The sequence below is a fragment of the Babylonia areolata genome, chromosome 33 (assembly GCF_041734735.1).
Source record: "Babylonia areolata isolate BAREFJ2019XMU chromosome 33, ASM4173473v1, whole genome shotgun sequence".
Lineage (NCBI taxonomy): Eukaryota > Metazoa > Mollusca > Gastropoda > Neogastropoda > Buccinidae > Babylonia > Babylonia areolata.
Genome location: NC_134908.1, coordinates 10790554 through 10805700, shown reverse-complemented (window position 1 = coordinate 10805700; position 15147 = coordinate 10790554). Strand labels below are relative to the sequence as shown.

Below are 15147 nucleotides of genomic sequence, written 5' to 3'. Positions count from 1 at the left end.
TGTAGGTCTATATATCTACTGTGGTGCTTTTTAAAAACATAATTTTGCCAAGCATAATTCTCTTTTTTTTTCTATGAGTGCTATGTGCATGCTGTACATGGATCCACCATTTATTGTAACACTGATACCTGAAAGACTAGTACCAAGACCACCACTCAAGGTTTTGGGGAGGGGAGTAAAAAAACAAACCATTCTGGTCCTTTCAAGAATGGAACTATGGACCCTCACTTCCATGCTGGGCACTCCATGTACTAGGGTACCGCTCCAATTCAGCTGGCTTGTTTATGGTAAAAAATATTTTAAAAAACAACCACCCCCAAACCCACACAAAATAAAAAATCCCACACCCCCTATAAAAGATGAACAACACAAACAACATTTACAAAACTTACATTTACACTTAATTCATAACATCAATGAACACTGTACTATGATAACTATGTCTTTCTGGATAGCAATTCATCACTGACAGGCAGTCAACAATATCAGGGTAATCATCATTGCCTCTAAAACTGTGTAAAAGGATAGATATCTACTGAAGATAACTTTACATCACAAAATTTTTAATGTTCCTGGGCTGCAACACCCATGTTCAGTCATATTAGATCTTCAGTGAGCTTTTTCAAGTTGACCCTTTTTTCCCCAGCCAAATATGCAGTGATGAAAAAGTTTTATAGATGCAGATCCGTTCATAACTAAATTATGACTTCCTTTTCCATCTCCTGGTTGGTATGATTTATTTATATGTGGATCTTTTTTTTCTGATTTCAAAGGTGACAGACTGGTTAAGACACTTATCTGCCCCTAGTGTCCATGTGGGTCTAGGTTCAAATCCTGGTTTCACCCTTTTTCCTAAGTTTGACTGGAAAATCAAACTGAGCATCTACTGATCTAGTCATTCTGATGAGACAATAAACCTAGGTCCCATGTGCAGCACATATTTGGCGCACTGAGAAAGAACCTGTGGCAACATACATGTTATCCTCTGGCAAAATTCTGCAGAAGAAATCCACTCTGATAGGTACAGAAATATATCAAGGCCTGACCAGTCGGTTTGGTTAAGCTGCTGGTCAGGTATCTTCCTATCAGATGTTGTGTACATTGCAATATGAATTTGTCCAAACCCAGTGAAGCTCCTTGAGAAAACGAAAGTGAAACTGAAGAAGGCGTCACCCACCTGACCACTGAACCGGTGTACTTGGGGGTGATCCTGGGTCAAAATCGCCGGCCAGATCAATCTCTATCTTCACCTCCACCTCCATCTTCTGCTGAGAAGGGGATGCCTTGTGTTCGTACTGTCTGAAATCATACATCATATACATGCCATTGGACTATAGCATGCTATTCATGTGGGTGGGAGTGACTGATGTTTTTGTACTGAAAAGCTGGCAGCCCTGACCCAGGGCCTGCTTTACTGAAATGGGTGTCTTAATACAAAACAAAGTACTGGGTAAAAACATTCTGATGCCAACTTCATCGGTTGCCCATCCAGAATCCAGTACAAAATTGTTATATTGGCTTATCACCATTTTAAGGAATTCTCCCTTCTTATTCATCTTCTGTCCTTTATACTTACATCCCTTCCCATTCTCTCAAGTCTTCTGTTGGAAAACTCCTTTGAGTCCCCCAAACATCTTGAAAGACGTTTGGCCACAACGCCTTTCAATACAAAGCATCTTCTATCTGGAATTCTCTTCCTCTGGATCTCCGTCACTTACCAACACTGTCCTCTTTCGAAACAAATTTGAAAGCCCACCTGTTCCAACAGGCCTTTGGGTGTGATGAAGATTAGTTATTTGTCTGCAATTTCCTTCTCCCAGCCACCCCACTCTTTATTCTTTTTTTTTTTTTACCTTCTGCTGAAATTATCATCAGAGATCATGTAATGTGTGTGCCTGTGGGTGGACGTTTACTCTGTGTGTGCACACCAAGTGTGTGTGTATGTGCTGTGTGTGTGTTTATGTGTGTGTGTATGTGTAGGACATATTTTGTGCCGAGTGTGTGTGTGTGTGTGTGTGTGTGTGTGTGTGTGCATGCATGTGTGTGTGTGTGTGTGTGTGTGTGTGCCATTGTTTGTTTTTGCATGTGTGTGTGTGTGTGTGTGTGTGTGTGTTGTTCTTGTTGTTGTTTTGTTGTTGTTGTTTTTCATATGCAGAGGTATGTTATCATGCACTATTCTCTCTCTCTGTCTCTGAGTCTCCCTCTCTCTCTCTCTCTATATATATATATATACTGTTTCATGAGAGGCATTTAGATCCCATTGCATGGGGGGTATGTGCCATATCAGCACTATTTCATCTTATTATCATTAATAAAAACAAAGAGGAATAAATGCAATAAATCCAATACGGGAATCCATATAATACTAAAATAATCTCCCCTATGCATTCAGTAACTTTGTTCCATGCTTCACACACAAACACACATTATCCACATACTCTCTCTCTCTCTGACACACACACACACACACTGATCTCTTTCATACCTATGCACACAAAATACCTTCAGTGTTTCACACACTCTAACATGCAAATCACTCTGTGTTTCAATTTTTTTAAGTAAATGCATTTCACACACACACACACACAATCTCTTTCTGTGTTTTATACACCAAACGTATCTTTTACTTTATGTGTGTTACACGATCTATAGTTTTGAATAAACAATGATACTCATTACTTTGTAGATTTTAAATCACCATGTAACATGCACTTTATCCAAGTCATACATTCTAGAAAGGCATAGTCGGTCATAGTGCTTGCTGAGTTCAATGGTGATTGATCCTAGACAGATCGCTTTACTTAGGTTGTTCATGAACATTATCCACATTATAAGTATTATATGGATGGTACAAATTTGCAGGAGACTTCAACGGAGAGAGATCTTGGGGTCATTGTTGACCCTGGTCTCTCTTTTGATGTTCATGTTAATGAAACCATTAAAAAAACCAACAGATTGACTGGAATGTTAGTTGGGAATATACAGTGTAAAAGTAAAGACATTATGGTGCCATTATTTAAGTCATCAGTCAGGCCAGTCTTAGAATATGGGAATGTTGTTTGGAATACAGGCTTAGTGAAACATATTGACAGTATTAAAAATGTTCAACGAATATTTACAAAAAGAATCATTGGCTTTGCTGATATGAACTATGAAAATAGGTTGCAAGCACTTCAGTTACCTAGTTTAGAATATTGAAGTCTGGTGACTTAATAGAGATGTATAAAATGACTCATGGATTATATGACAGCAGAACTATAAACTCTTTGTTTACATTGAATGAGAACAGTGCTACAAGAGGCCATTCTTACAAACTATTAAAAGTTTCAGTAAAAACTTCCAGATTTGCACATTTCTTTACTAACAGAGTAACAAATGTTTGGAATAATTTGTCACAAGACGTTGTTTCCACAGGAACAGTGAATACATTTAAAAATTATCTTGATATTCATTTACACAGTTTTAAATATAAAACTCATTTACATATTTCTTGATTTTTCAAGCATTGCGCACTCAATGTTGAAAAATGCACCAGACATTTGTGGGGTATCTCTTTTTCTTCCCCCACTTAAAGCGGGCAAAAGGCCTTGTCAGGCCTGCACGCTTTGATATTGATATGATTATGTGCTAAGGGCCTTGGGAAAGGAGGTACCAGATCAAAGCTACCGGGCCTTCATACAGCGGTGGAATTAATAACAAATACATGTACTCGTCAAGCAAAAATAACCTCGCTGCCTCTCTCAGTCTCACCTCAGTCTGCCAGCCTCGCTCAGCTTATGCAACCGACTACGCTCGCTCGAGTACCATTTTTCTCTACATTCCTTCCATTTATTTTCGGCTTCCCGATTCCCGTCAGATTATATTGCACGGACTTATAAGTCCATGTTATCTTGGTTTTAAGATAAGGTTACACATCGGCAAAATGTACGTATTCGTTTCCAATTCCCCGCAAGTACGAAGACAACAAACGAACGCCAAGGAGGAACTAAAGGTGGATAAGGAAGAGATTTTGGAACGGATCTCTTCACACACAAAGTTGGTAGGTCCGGCCGCTGTGTAATGCTGTGTAACTATGGCTGACTGATCGTATTTTTATAATTTTTCACTCGCCCATGCATCATCGAGCTGAAAGATATATCAGAAAATAAAATCGCCTTTGTTCGTTCCCGCAAGTGTTTCTTATTTTGTGTGCAAGACAGTGTGAGTGAAACTGATCGACCGAAGTGGAGTATCCTTCGCTCTTCAAAACGCAGCGCGGTAAACAAGTTTGCCAACGTCTGCTTCTGGTCTGAGAGGGTTGGTGACAAAAATAGGTTACGGACATTGCTCCTTATAACCAATCGACTTTAAGAGACATATCAAAATGTTTTATTTCACACACACACACACACACACACACACTGACACGCACACACACACGCACACTGACTGACACACACACAGTTTTAGTTTCAGTTGCTCAAGGAGGAGTCACTGCGTTCGGACAAATCCATATGCGCTACACAACATCTGCCAAGCAGATGCCTGACCAGCAGCGTAACCCAACGCGCTTAATCAGGCCTTGAGAGAGAAAAAGTAAATAAATAATAGATAAATACATTAAAAAAAAGAACTGCTACTAATAATTGTAATATGTATAAGGCGCAAAAACTTGATGAAGTCAACTATAAGCATACAGGAAAAAAAATTATATATATACATATATATAGAGAGAGATAGATAAAAAAAAAATATATATATATAATAAAATAAATAAATAAATAAATAATAAATAAATAAAATAAAATAAATAGATAAATAAAATAAATAATAAAAAGACAACAATGATGATAGATAAGCAAATAAATGTAAAAAATGCAGACACACATTCACACATACACACACATATGCATAACAGATATGCACCAAACATGCAGTTTCACAGATATGAAAGCACAGTCAAATACACATAAACGTACATGAGCCCCAACACACACACACACACACACACACACACACACAGGCACACTTACTTGTACAAGCACACACACATATGCCCATATCCCCCACCCCCAACCCCCCACACATATATACAAAGATATATATATGCACACCCACACGTTCCAATATATATATATATATAGAGAGAGAGAGAGAGAGAGAGATCTTTCTCTGTATATATAACACTGAGAGAAACAGAGTATGCATTACACACACACACACACACAGAGTGTACTGAACCGAGTGGTTCTATTAGGGGACGGTACAAAAGAACTAATTAAATGATGATTTACTGTATTAAAGGATAGACAAGAATTCCCGCGCACAGGCCAGGAACATATAGAGGCCAGTCACAAATAGGTTCTTCTATTGTTTTATTTACAATAGTTACGTAGAAAAGAACTAAGAAGAATAATGGAGAAGAGATGAAAAGAAGAAGACATAAAAAGAGAAGACAGTGCCTGGAATGACACAAATGTCATTAGCACAACATGTCGGCACAAGTGAAAAGTAAAGCACATGTATACATATTACATGGAAAGACTACCACTTGGTAATGTATATGTGTGGAGACCAAACACTCACATCAAATGACATTTCTAATACATTTAAATAGTGCAGTTAAAGTGATTGAAGCTATGCTGATTTAGTGAAAGTACACTGACAGTATAGATTAGGTAAAGCTTATACTGTGTCAAAGTGACTCAAATGAATCAGTTTATCATGTTGCACTATACTGGAGTAAGCCGTATAGGAGAGAGCATGATAACTAAATTGCAATTAACAGACTGATACATATCAGGTGGTTTTAACCAATAACTGATATTAATCCAACACTATCTTGTAATCATGACAGAATACTACACACATTTTAGAGTACTGAGAATCAGTGAAACACCGTCACCTTCATCGGTGACAGCAGATGAGAAAGAACGCGTCATATGCACTCACTAGAACATTCTGGAACAAACTATCAGTGTCCAGAGACGTCACTGACTGATGTCAAGAAGAATCAAATGGAACACTGCTTCAAGCATATGACGACATGGTGATTATTTAGATCAATCATAGCCAAGCTGTGACTAACATGTCAAAGCAATAACTGAACAAAGCAATAACTGAACATACTCATATAAACACCAGTACTGTGTCGAACAATACAATTTACAAATCAACACATTCTACACACTAGTACTTACAGTGATACGTAGCGAGATGTCCGCCGTTGTGGGAACACACACAACACACACACACACACTGCTTGCGATGCAGCAAGAGAGAGAGAGCGCCTCTGGTCAGGTGACTGACCAGGTATGAAGTGACCACTCATCACTCACTCTGCCCATTTATGCAAGTTAAGCGAACTACAAAGACAATCACGTGTGCTGCGAAGCAGATCAGCCCAAATCAGGCCAAATCTGACAACAACTGTGTTTCTTACAAGGTATTCAGTGATAGATTCTTAAATGATTCCTGAACCAATTTAAGTCGGATAAGTCACAAAAGAAAGAGCTCAACACCTACTTTATAATGAGTATAAAATGAAATGTTGGTTATTTAAGATGAATTTATAATCTTAATTTAAGTCACTTGAATAGGGTCAGTTTTAACGAGCTCGTCGCTGAAAATTACAAACTGCGTTAAATCAGTTTAACATAGGCAACCATTAATGGAATAGATTTAAAGATGAAATCACGATGATTCTGCCAGTATATAATACTTGCAGTTTACTGATCCGACAAATGAGATATTAATTAAATACGGTGGAGCAGAAACACAGATTCCAGCTCAGCCAATAGCGTACCTACCGGACTCTGGTCAAGGAGTAGGCTGTCTGGCGAGAAGGACAAAATGACGTAAGCGGCTTTGCGTTCAAACCGGCAGTTGCGTCACACATTCTGCGCGCGGGTTAGTTGCGAAAACTGTCATCTGCCAATACAGCTTGTGCGTGAAGCAAGTTTTGAAGCAAGCATAGCGCTTGGTTACATATATTTAGAGAGACAGAGAGAGAAGAAAACCTTATCAAATTAACACTGCCAGGGGTACCTTTTGATGCTGTATTGTAAGACTGTTGTTTCCTTTCAACCTTTTTAAACTTCAGCACTGATACTGAGCATGCATTAGTTCAGCTGGACGTCTGTACTTTAGAACTGGTACGATCAGCTGTGCTGATTAATCAGTAGTTAATAATGATGTATAAACAAGAAAACAATTGCATAAAGTGATGCATACATCAGTATTTATTTGAAACACACACACACACACACACACACACACACACACACACACACACACAAATCCCGACTGAAAATATATATAAAATGAGAATCATTTTTGGCATTAATGGCCCGGAGCACATTATCCCCGATCGTCTTGAATAATGCTTATTTTTTATGTAATCTTATCAAAAGCTGTCATTTATCAAGATTTATTATTAACATTTGCTCTCTTGTAAGTCAGTCGATCTACAGTCTTTCTCGAACTTGAAAATATCGTAAATGTTTATGTAGATGCAATAGTTTTTGAGTTTCAGTCATTTTAGTAACGCTACCATCAAAACTGCTGGATCGGACATGCAGAAAATAAACATTTTTCTCAGAATGTATGACGCTGGCATTCAGCCAATAACATTAACAGCCAACTAACACCCCCCCCCCCCCCCCCCCCCCCAAAAAAAAAAAAAAACAACAACAAAAAAACCCACAAAAAAACAACAACAACAAAAAAAACCCCAAAACCTGAGGTCTTCTGTTTACTATATAGATCTTATATAAAGAGTTTTGACAATGAAAAACAGGGGTTCGAAAATGCCATTTTGTGAGATTGGATAAAATCGCGGAATTTTTTGAAAATTCAAAATTTTATATCTCAAAAACTATTTGAGATTTTGCTTTGAAATTTGGTGTGACTTCTTACTTTATTGCTTTCTATCATTCTTGTAAATATGAGGCTTCTTCTATGAATTTGAAAATTTGGCCTGACCTACCAACACTAACCTGTTAGCTCAACTAATCTAGTCGTTCACATAATAACTAGTTCAGCGCGTTCAAAATAAATAAGGATGTCAAATTATTGCATGAGTGTTTCTCTCTCTCTCTGTGTGTGTGTTTGAACACACACACATTTGGTGACTGAAGGGTGTGGAGCTTTCCGTTCTCCCAGGTCAACTTACGTGCGGACCTGTCAGTACCTGAACCCCCTTCACGGATTCATCAGCAAACTGAGCATGATGTTGTTCACCTGCTGATGAAAGAAAAGCATGTGGTTGGACAAGCACGTGCCCGTGCCGCGTTGGTAAATAACCACAGACGTATGTGAATGATAAGAAACTCTAGGGAGAACTGGACAGAACAAGGTCTTCAGAGAAGAAGCCCCCTTCAGTCAAGTGTATCGGCCCTCAACTCTTTACACTCTAAGGGGGCCGGGCCGCACCCAGGTCATGACTCCCGGATGCCCTTGTACTGCCGCCTTCTCTTTCTTTCTTTTCTTTTTTCCCTGGTCCTCAGCAGGTTCGAACCCGCGCCTCCTGGGTGGTCACCACTTCAGGACTGAGTCACCTTTTCTGGCAGACGTTTTAACCACTGAGCCATCGTATGCCTAGTTTGAGTAGGGAATTTTAATCCTGATGCAGTCTACTTTCATTCCTGCTCGACCAGATCCAGCTGGAACTCTTTTCTGCTGCTTCTGCCATTGCCTAGAGAGCCCATGTCCTTTCTCTGCCAGAAATCGACAGCTGTTTCATGAGGCTGTAGGCAGATGTGCCCACAAACCCTCTTGTACCAATCTCTATGGCGAGGACTTTGGCTTGGAAGCCAGATTCTCTCAGGCTGCTGGCTGGACTAGCATACTTCTCGGTCTTGTAGATGTGGGCTTCCTCCATTCTGCTTTCGTATGGCACAGTGACCTCAATCAGAATCGCTTGTTTCGTTGCCTTGGAGTGGAGTACTATGTCAGGTCTCATGCCGCTCTTGCTGATGATTTCCGGGTGTTTCTCCCCCTCTTGTAGGTCAACTGTGCATTCCCAATCTTCGACACCATCAAGCAGCCCACGTTTCCATGCTTTGGAAACTTTGGATGCTGTTCCTGGCCAGACTTTATTGCCTTCTGCCGAGCGGAACTCTACTGGAACTTCTGGTGGGGTTGGTGCTCCTTGGACAGTGCTCACCACGTGTGCAATTTCTTTTAGCACTTGGTTGTGCCTCCATGTGTACCGTCCTTGGCTCAACGCCGCTTTGCATGAGCTGAGGACATGTTCCACTGTTTGTTTGCCATGGCAGAGTGGGCACGCAGGGTCATCTGCTTTCCCCCATTTCACCAAGTTTGTATTCGAGGAAGGAGGTCGTACACAGATCTTAGGATGAAGCTGATCCTCAGAGGGGCCATGTTCCACATGTCGCTCCAGGTTAGGCTCTTTTGGAGTGCATTTTCCCATGTTGTTCACTGCCCCTGCTGGCCTTGCTGGACTGCCTTCTGGACTCTTATCATCCTCTTCCTTCTTGATCTCCTGCATGATCATGTCTCTTTTTAATTTCCCCCTTGCCTTGGTCGATCCCTGGCCTTGTCTGTTGGTTTGGGTGTGTCCTATTATTTCCTTCGTCTTAAGGCTTTCTTTCGCTGCACTGACTGCCTCCCCGATTTTCCATTTTCTGCCAGTCTTCAGCTTGGGTTGGTTAGATCTCACAATACTGTCACCTGAGTCTTCGAGCATGCTGAGAAGTCTTGCCTTCCCTACCTTGTATTCTTCGACAAGGGACTTCAGAGGTAGCCTCAGCTTTGCTTAGCGACAGTAGAGTGCCACGTCCGTGAGGCCAGGGGGGACACCAAGCCATTTGCGTGTGTACTTGTTGATCTTTGCCTCAGTCGACTGGACTGTGCTACAGCTTGCTTGGCTGGCCAGGGTTCATGAACAGGGATGTAAGTTTTTTTGTTTTTTTTTGTCCCCAGCAGTCATTTTGGAAATGTGTGATCTCACTACTGAGGCGACATTTTGTAAATGATCAGTTACAGCAAAGAGAGTGGGAGCAAACTCCATGCACGGGTGGGTTCATACACACGCAAACACATACACACTGTGACACACACATGCACTGGCACACACACAAACACACACACACACACACACACAGAGCGCCCATGTGTTTGCGTACACGCACACACACTCACACATACACGCTTACGCGTATTTGCATTCGCTTGCACGCATCAGTTTGCATATGCTTTGCGCGCACACCACACACATGCACTGCACACACACACACACACACACACACATGCACTGCTCAGACACACACACACACACACACACACTTTCTTTGTGTTTCTCTCTCTGTCTCACTTTCTCTCGCCTTCTTTTCTCAATCCCATTCTCTCTTTCCCTCCCATTAACCCCCCCCCCCCCCCCCCGCCACACTATCCCCCTTTCTCCTTCTCTCTGCCTCCCTTCCTGTTCCACTGAACTGTTTTAATTAAGCCAAGTGACGTGGAAAAAAAGGAAAGAAAAAGGAAGAATTTACGTGAAGCACGTGAATCCGAACTTTCCTGGTCACAGCACTGACACAGCAGAGAGCAGTGGGTGGACGTGAGCTCAGAAACACTGCAGTGTGTCATTCGACGACCAACTCCGCAACAGACAGGTCGACACAACTGAGCTTGCTCTTGCACTTTGGCAGGTAAGTTTGTTAGTTTGGAAATACAGGGTTAGGAACTTGCAGTTTTTTGAATTTTTTTATTTGAAGGCGTTGTGAAATAATACTGATTTCCAGTTTCTGCAAATGTCCTAAATCATTGCACCTGTTTAAACGAATATCTTCCCGTCTTTTGCAATTAGAAATAATTGAGGCATTATGAGAAATGACATGCTGCGTGTAGTCACCCATCTACTCAAGAAATATACAAAATACGACGCGAAATGACCCGTACCAATAACCCGAACCAACACTTGTCTCAAGCCATGTTTTTTTTCCCCTGTGTTTATTTTGCTTACATTTTCATGGTTTGCAGGACCAAAAACGGAAAGAGCAAGATGTCGACGCGTTAAGCGCCCGAATCTGCATCACAATTAACTGATCAAAATAGCATTCAGAGTGGTCGAAAAACACTGAAAATGGGGTAATGTCCAATTTTAGCATCCTAAATTATTGCCCCTATTTACATTTTAATGTTTTGTGGGACGAAAAACGGAAAAGGAAGATGGCACGTTAGTTCAGTGACTGAGTCCGCATAAAAATTGAGTGAAATAACGTACAGAATGAATTGAAATCCACCAGAAATGGGTTATAACATTGAATATCGTTTCATACATAGGTGCAATGATTTAGGATGCTGAACTTGGACATTATGGGTTACAACTTCTAATACTGTGAGGTCGTTTCATCGTTGATTTGTTTAGTCTGTTCATCTAAGATATTAGACTGATGTCGTTTCATCTATACGTAGAAATTAACGGTAAAACAGGTCCTGAATTTAGGACGCTAAAATAGGACTTTACCTAGAACACCTGTAATATTCAGCAAACAGCAGTGTATGCCATGTGCTTGAGGTGCTCTTGAAATTTTTTTTTACCCAAAAAAGGAAAAAAATCCAAAGCCGTAGTCTATAAACTGAATAACTTTAAAGTGGTCGTTAAATCTGTATTAACGTTCATGTCATTCACTTTGTTTCTCCATTGAAGAGTATCGGGACATATATATACCGAAACTAGAGTAACTGCTGTAGGATGTATATGAGAAAAATAACAATTGGTTTGAAGTTGGCCTGACTTTTAACATCAACGGGAAGGGTTTTCTCCCATCCAGTCAGTTTTCGTCAGAGCAGAGAAAAAATCATGTAAAGCGCAAATACTGTACAATAATTCTAAATGACGCATTCCTATGGTTATCTCCACATTGTATCGTTTAATATCAGTGGATTGTTGAATTGTACAGGGATTACCACATGGTTATAGACCGGACTGCAGTGATAATTCTGTATACGCGAATACAATTTTTTTTAGTCGTACATGTCAGAAATGATTTAAGAGCCCCTTCCCCTTTCGGCAGGAGAAGGAAGCAGCTCTGAATGTTTCTCCCTTTTTCCATTTTGCAAATTAATCTGGTCAATGTTCATGTTGAGCTGGAATTGAGTTAAAGGGCTGACGACTTTGTGAAGGCTAAAATGAAGTATAGGATCCTTCAGCACACTTTCAACCACTTCCACCACCCCCACCCCCACCCTAGTGTTAATGAGGTTTCACTAAAACGCGTGCGCGAATACATACGTAACTCCCCGGAAAGAGCATGCTGTCACTGTCACACGTTGTCGCGCTTCATTGCTTCATTTCCTGTTAAAATTTTTTTACTCAAAGCGGAATTTTTGTAGCCCTTCCCAGACACTGTATGCTTGTGCCTTGTTTTGTAGCCCTTCCCAGACACTGTATGCTTGTGCCTTGTTTTGTAGCCCTTCCCAGACACTGTATGCTTGTGCCTTGTTTTGTAGTCCTTCCCAGATACTGTATGCTTGTGCCTTGTGGACCACCACGCAGACACTGCTCTTGTTGCCCTGGGGTATTTTACGTGCGCTGAATGCACGCTGCACACGTGCTGGGTGTCTCGTGCGACAGCATGTGGAAGATGCCACGGAAGGGCATACAAAATCCGGTTTTCGTTTTTACTTTTACTTTTGCCCGTGTCCCCGCATCCCCCCCCCCTCTCGACTGTCCTTGGATGTCTTGATCTCTCCTTATGTTGGTATTTGTTTTGATTAATGCATTTGCATTTTAATGTTCCTGTGCTGGATGGAGATTTACTTATAGGTCTATTTCCCTGGTTAAAATTGTCTCGCCACCCCTCCCACCCGTCTCTCGCTCTTTGCTTATAGGTGTATTTCCCTGGTTAAAATTATGTCAACGTCACCCCACCTCCCTATCTCACTCGCTCTGTCAGTCTTTGTCAGTTGTCATTTTGTCATTCTTTCATTGTCAGTGTCAGTCTTAATTTGTCACTGTCCGCTCCGTTCTGTGTGCGCCGTTCATGCGTATGCCTTTCAGCTTAACAACGGAAAATTGAGAAAATTTATCGTTCACTTTTCATATGTGATAACTTTCATTAGAACTGTTTCATTTCAGTTCACAGCTTTCCCTTTGGGGTGCAGGCCGCAGGCACTGGGACACGGAGGAGTGGATCGAGTGACCCCCCCCCCCCCCCCCATCGTCTGATCATGCCACACCACAGGTCAGTGAAGTCAGAGGGAACTTATCGCACACACGCACGCACGTATGCACGCACACACGCACCACACACACAGTATACACACATCGCGCGCGCGCGTGTACAATTTTGTTTACCAAGCCATAGACATGGAGGGGGCAGGATAGGTATCAAGTGATAAATGTTAGTTCTTGATTTGCATTTAATCTGAAAACCTCGTATATCCCGAGACGCAGTTTTGGTTTCATATGTATGAGGGTATGAATGTATGTGGAGGCTTGGGGGGTGGGGTGCGGGGGAGGGGGAGGAAGGAGAGACGAACAGGAAAAAATGGAAAGGCTGGCGAAACGAAATGATGGAAACACAAATCTCCGTGTTGGAACTACCAAAAGCAACGACCCAACCCTACCGTTTGTAGGTGGAACTTGAAGCGAAGGCCCTCCCCCCCAAAAAAGGGTAAGGGATAGAAAATGGAATGAACGTGTTATCGCAAGATGAATAAATGCATAATGCTTGCCTGCTTCCTCATTCTGCCCATATGAACAAGGACGACAAAATGCATAAGCAGATAAAAACCAAAGCGCGCAGAGAAAGTTATTCACGAGGATAATACCGGCGTTAAATCGTGAACTTGATCAATGTTAAACAGGAAAATAATCATCACCCTGTCTGACCTGGTAAAGAGAATTAGCTTGGCTTTAATCCGTTTTGCTTTAATCCGTTTTGCTTTTGACGTTGGAAAAATATTCAGTTTTTGCTATCGGCAGCATAGGGCATAGCAGATGGTGCTCTACGTACTGATGCTGAATCGGAACAGGCACTACTGAACACCCATCTACGTGACTGAGCAGACTTCAGATTCTATGTATACATTGTCAGTGTAACTTGACTGAGTCCTGCTTAAAGCCCAGGCAAGGGCAACAGCGACAGTCACACGATAGTTTGATATGGATCAAAAGGAAATGTGCAACTGATTAAATTTATTATCGAAAATAGTGTATGTATATGATACTCAGTTTAACTGCACACAATTCTATTTCTATTAGATGCTTATTAGTGGTTGCACTCCCTCAAGAGCTCTCCGCTCTTGCTCTGTTACATTCTGAAACTCCGTGTCAGTGCAAGAACCTATGTTGAACGGTCTTTCATCTTAGCTGCTCCTCGTATCTGACACAACCGTCATATCCGTTCATCTGATTCTATATCTGCCTTTAGCTCTTCACTAAAAACTTTTAAAACCTGTATTTAAACACTTCGCTTCCTTCTCTAATATTCATGTCAGCTCCGAAGGGATGCATGACGAATGAGGGAGTGTGGGGTGGGGGTGGGGGTTGAGAAAGTGGTCATGGATGATTCATGTAATCAGTAACTTTTTCTTTCTTGTAAAGCGCTCTGAGCTCTTAGAAAGGGCGCTATATACATTATCATTATTATACTTTTATCTAAAAGGTGTCATTAAAATATGAAGGTATGACATGTGCAAATAACTTGCATTTCAACGTGTCAATGTAGACAAGTGCAGTGTTGCACAGAAAGTCCGCCTGTAGGGACAGATTCTGTAGGTGTTCGAATGTGCATTCAGCAAATACTTCAGCATTGGTATGAAGCACACAGATGGGCGTGATAACCACTACCGCATCTGACTGGAATACTATCCACAGACCACCCTGTGAGGATGACCAGTTCAGGGAAGTAGAGTACACACGTGTAGCGACAGATCCTGGGGGTGTAGGGCAGGTATGCCCGACTGAACGATCATGTCGAAGCGACCAGCTCAACGTGCACTGTACAGATAACAGATCGATCTTCAGTGTAGCTCCTGTTTTTGAAGGCTTTCTCCGATTGGTTGCAGCAGGAAAAGTTCGACTTTAACGTTTTTTCAAAGGTTGAAATAGCAGGGGTGCCTGGAGGTAAATGCGCCGGAGTGGACAAGTATAATTGTGAACGATGGGTTTGGGTACATATGGACTATTAATAGAAGCAG

At 41.4% G+C, this 15147-nt stretch overlaps 1 long non-coding RNA gene across 1 annotated transcript in view; it reads left to right on the top strand.

Annotated features, from left to right (window-relative positions):
- The first annotated feature begins 13145 nt into the window (after window positions 1–13145).
- Window positions 13146–15147, top strand: part of LOC143276899 (uncharacterized) — a 34229-nt gene continuing 32227 nt past the window's right edge. The window contains exon 1 of the long non-coding RNA XR_013053649.1: window positions 13146–13187. This is a non-coding gene — a long non-coding RNA (uncharacterized LOC143276899). The remainder of the gene's footprint in view (window positions 13188–15147) is intronic.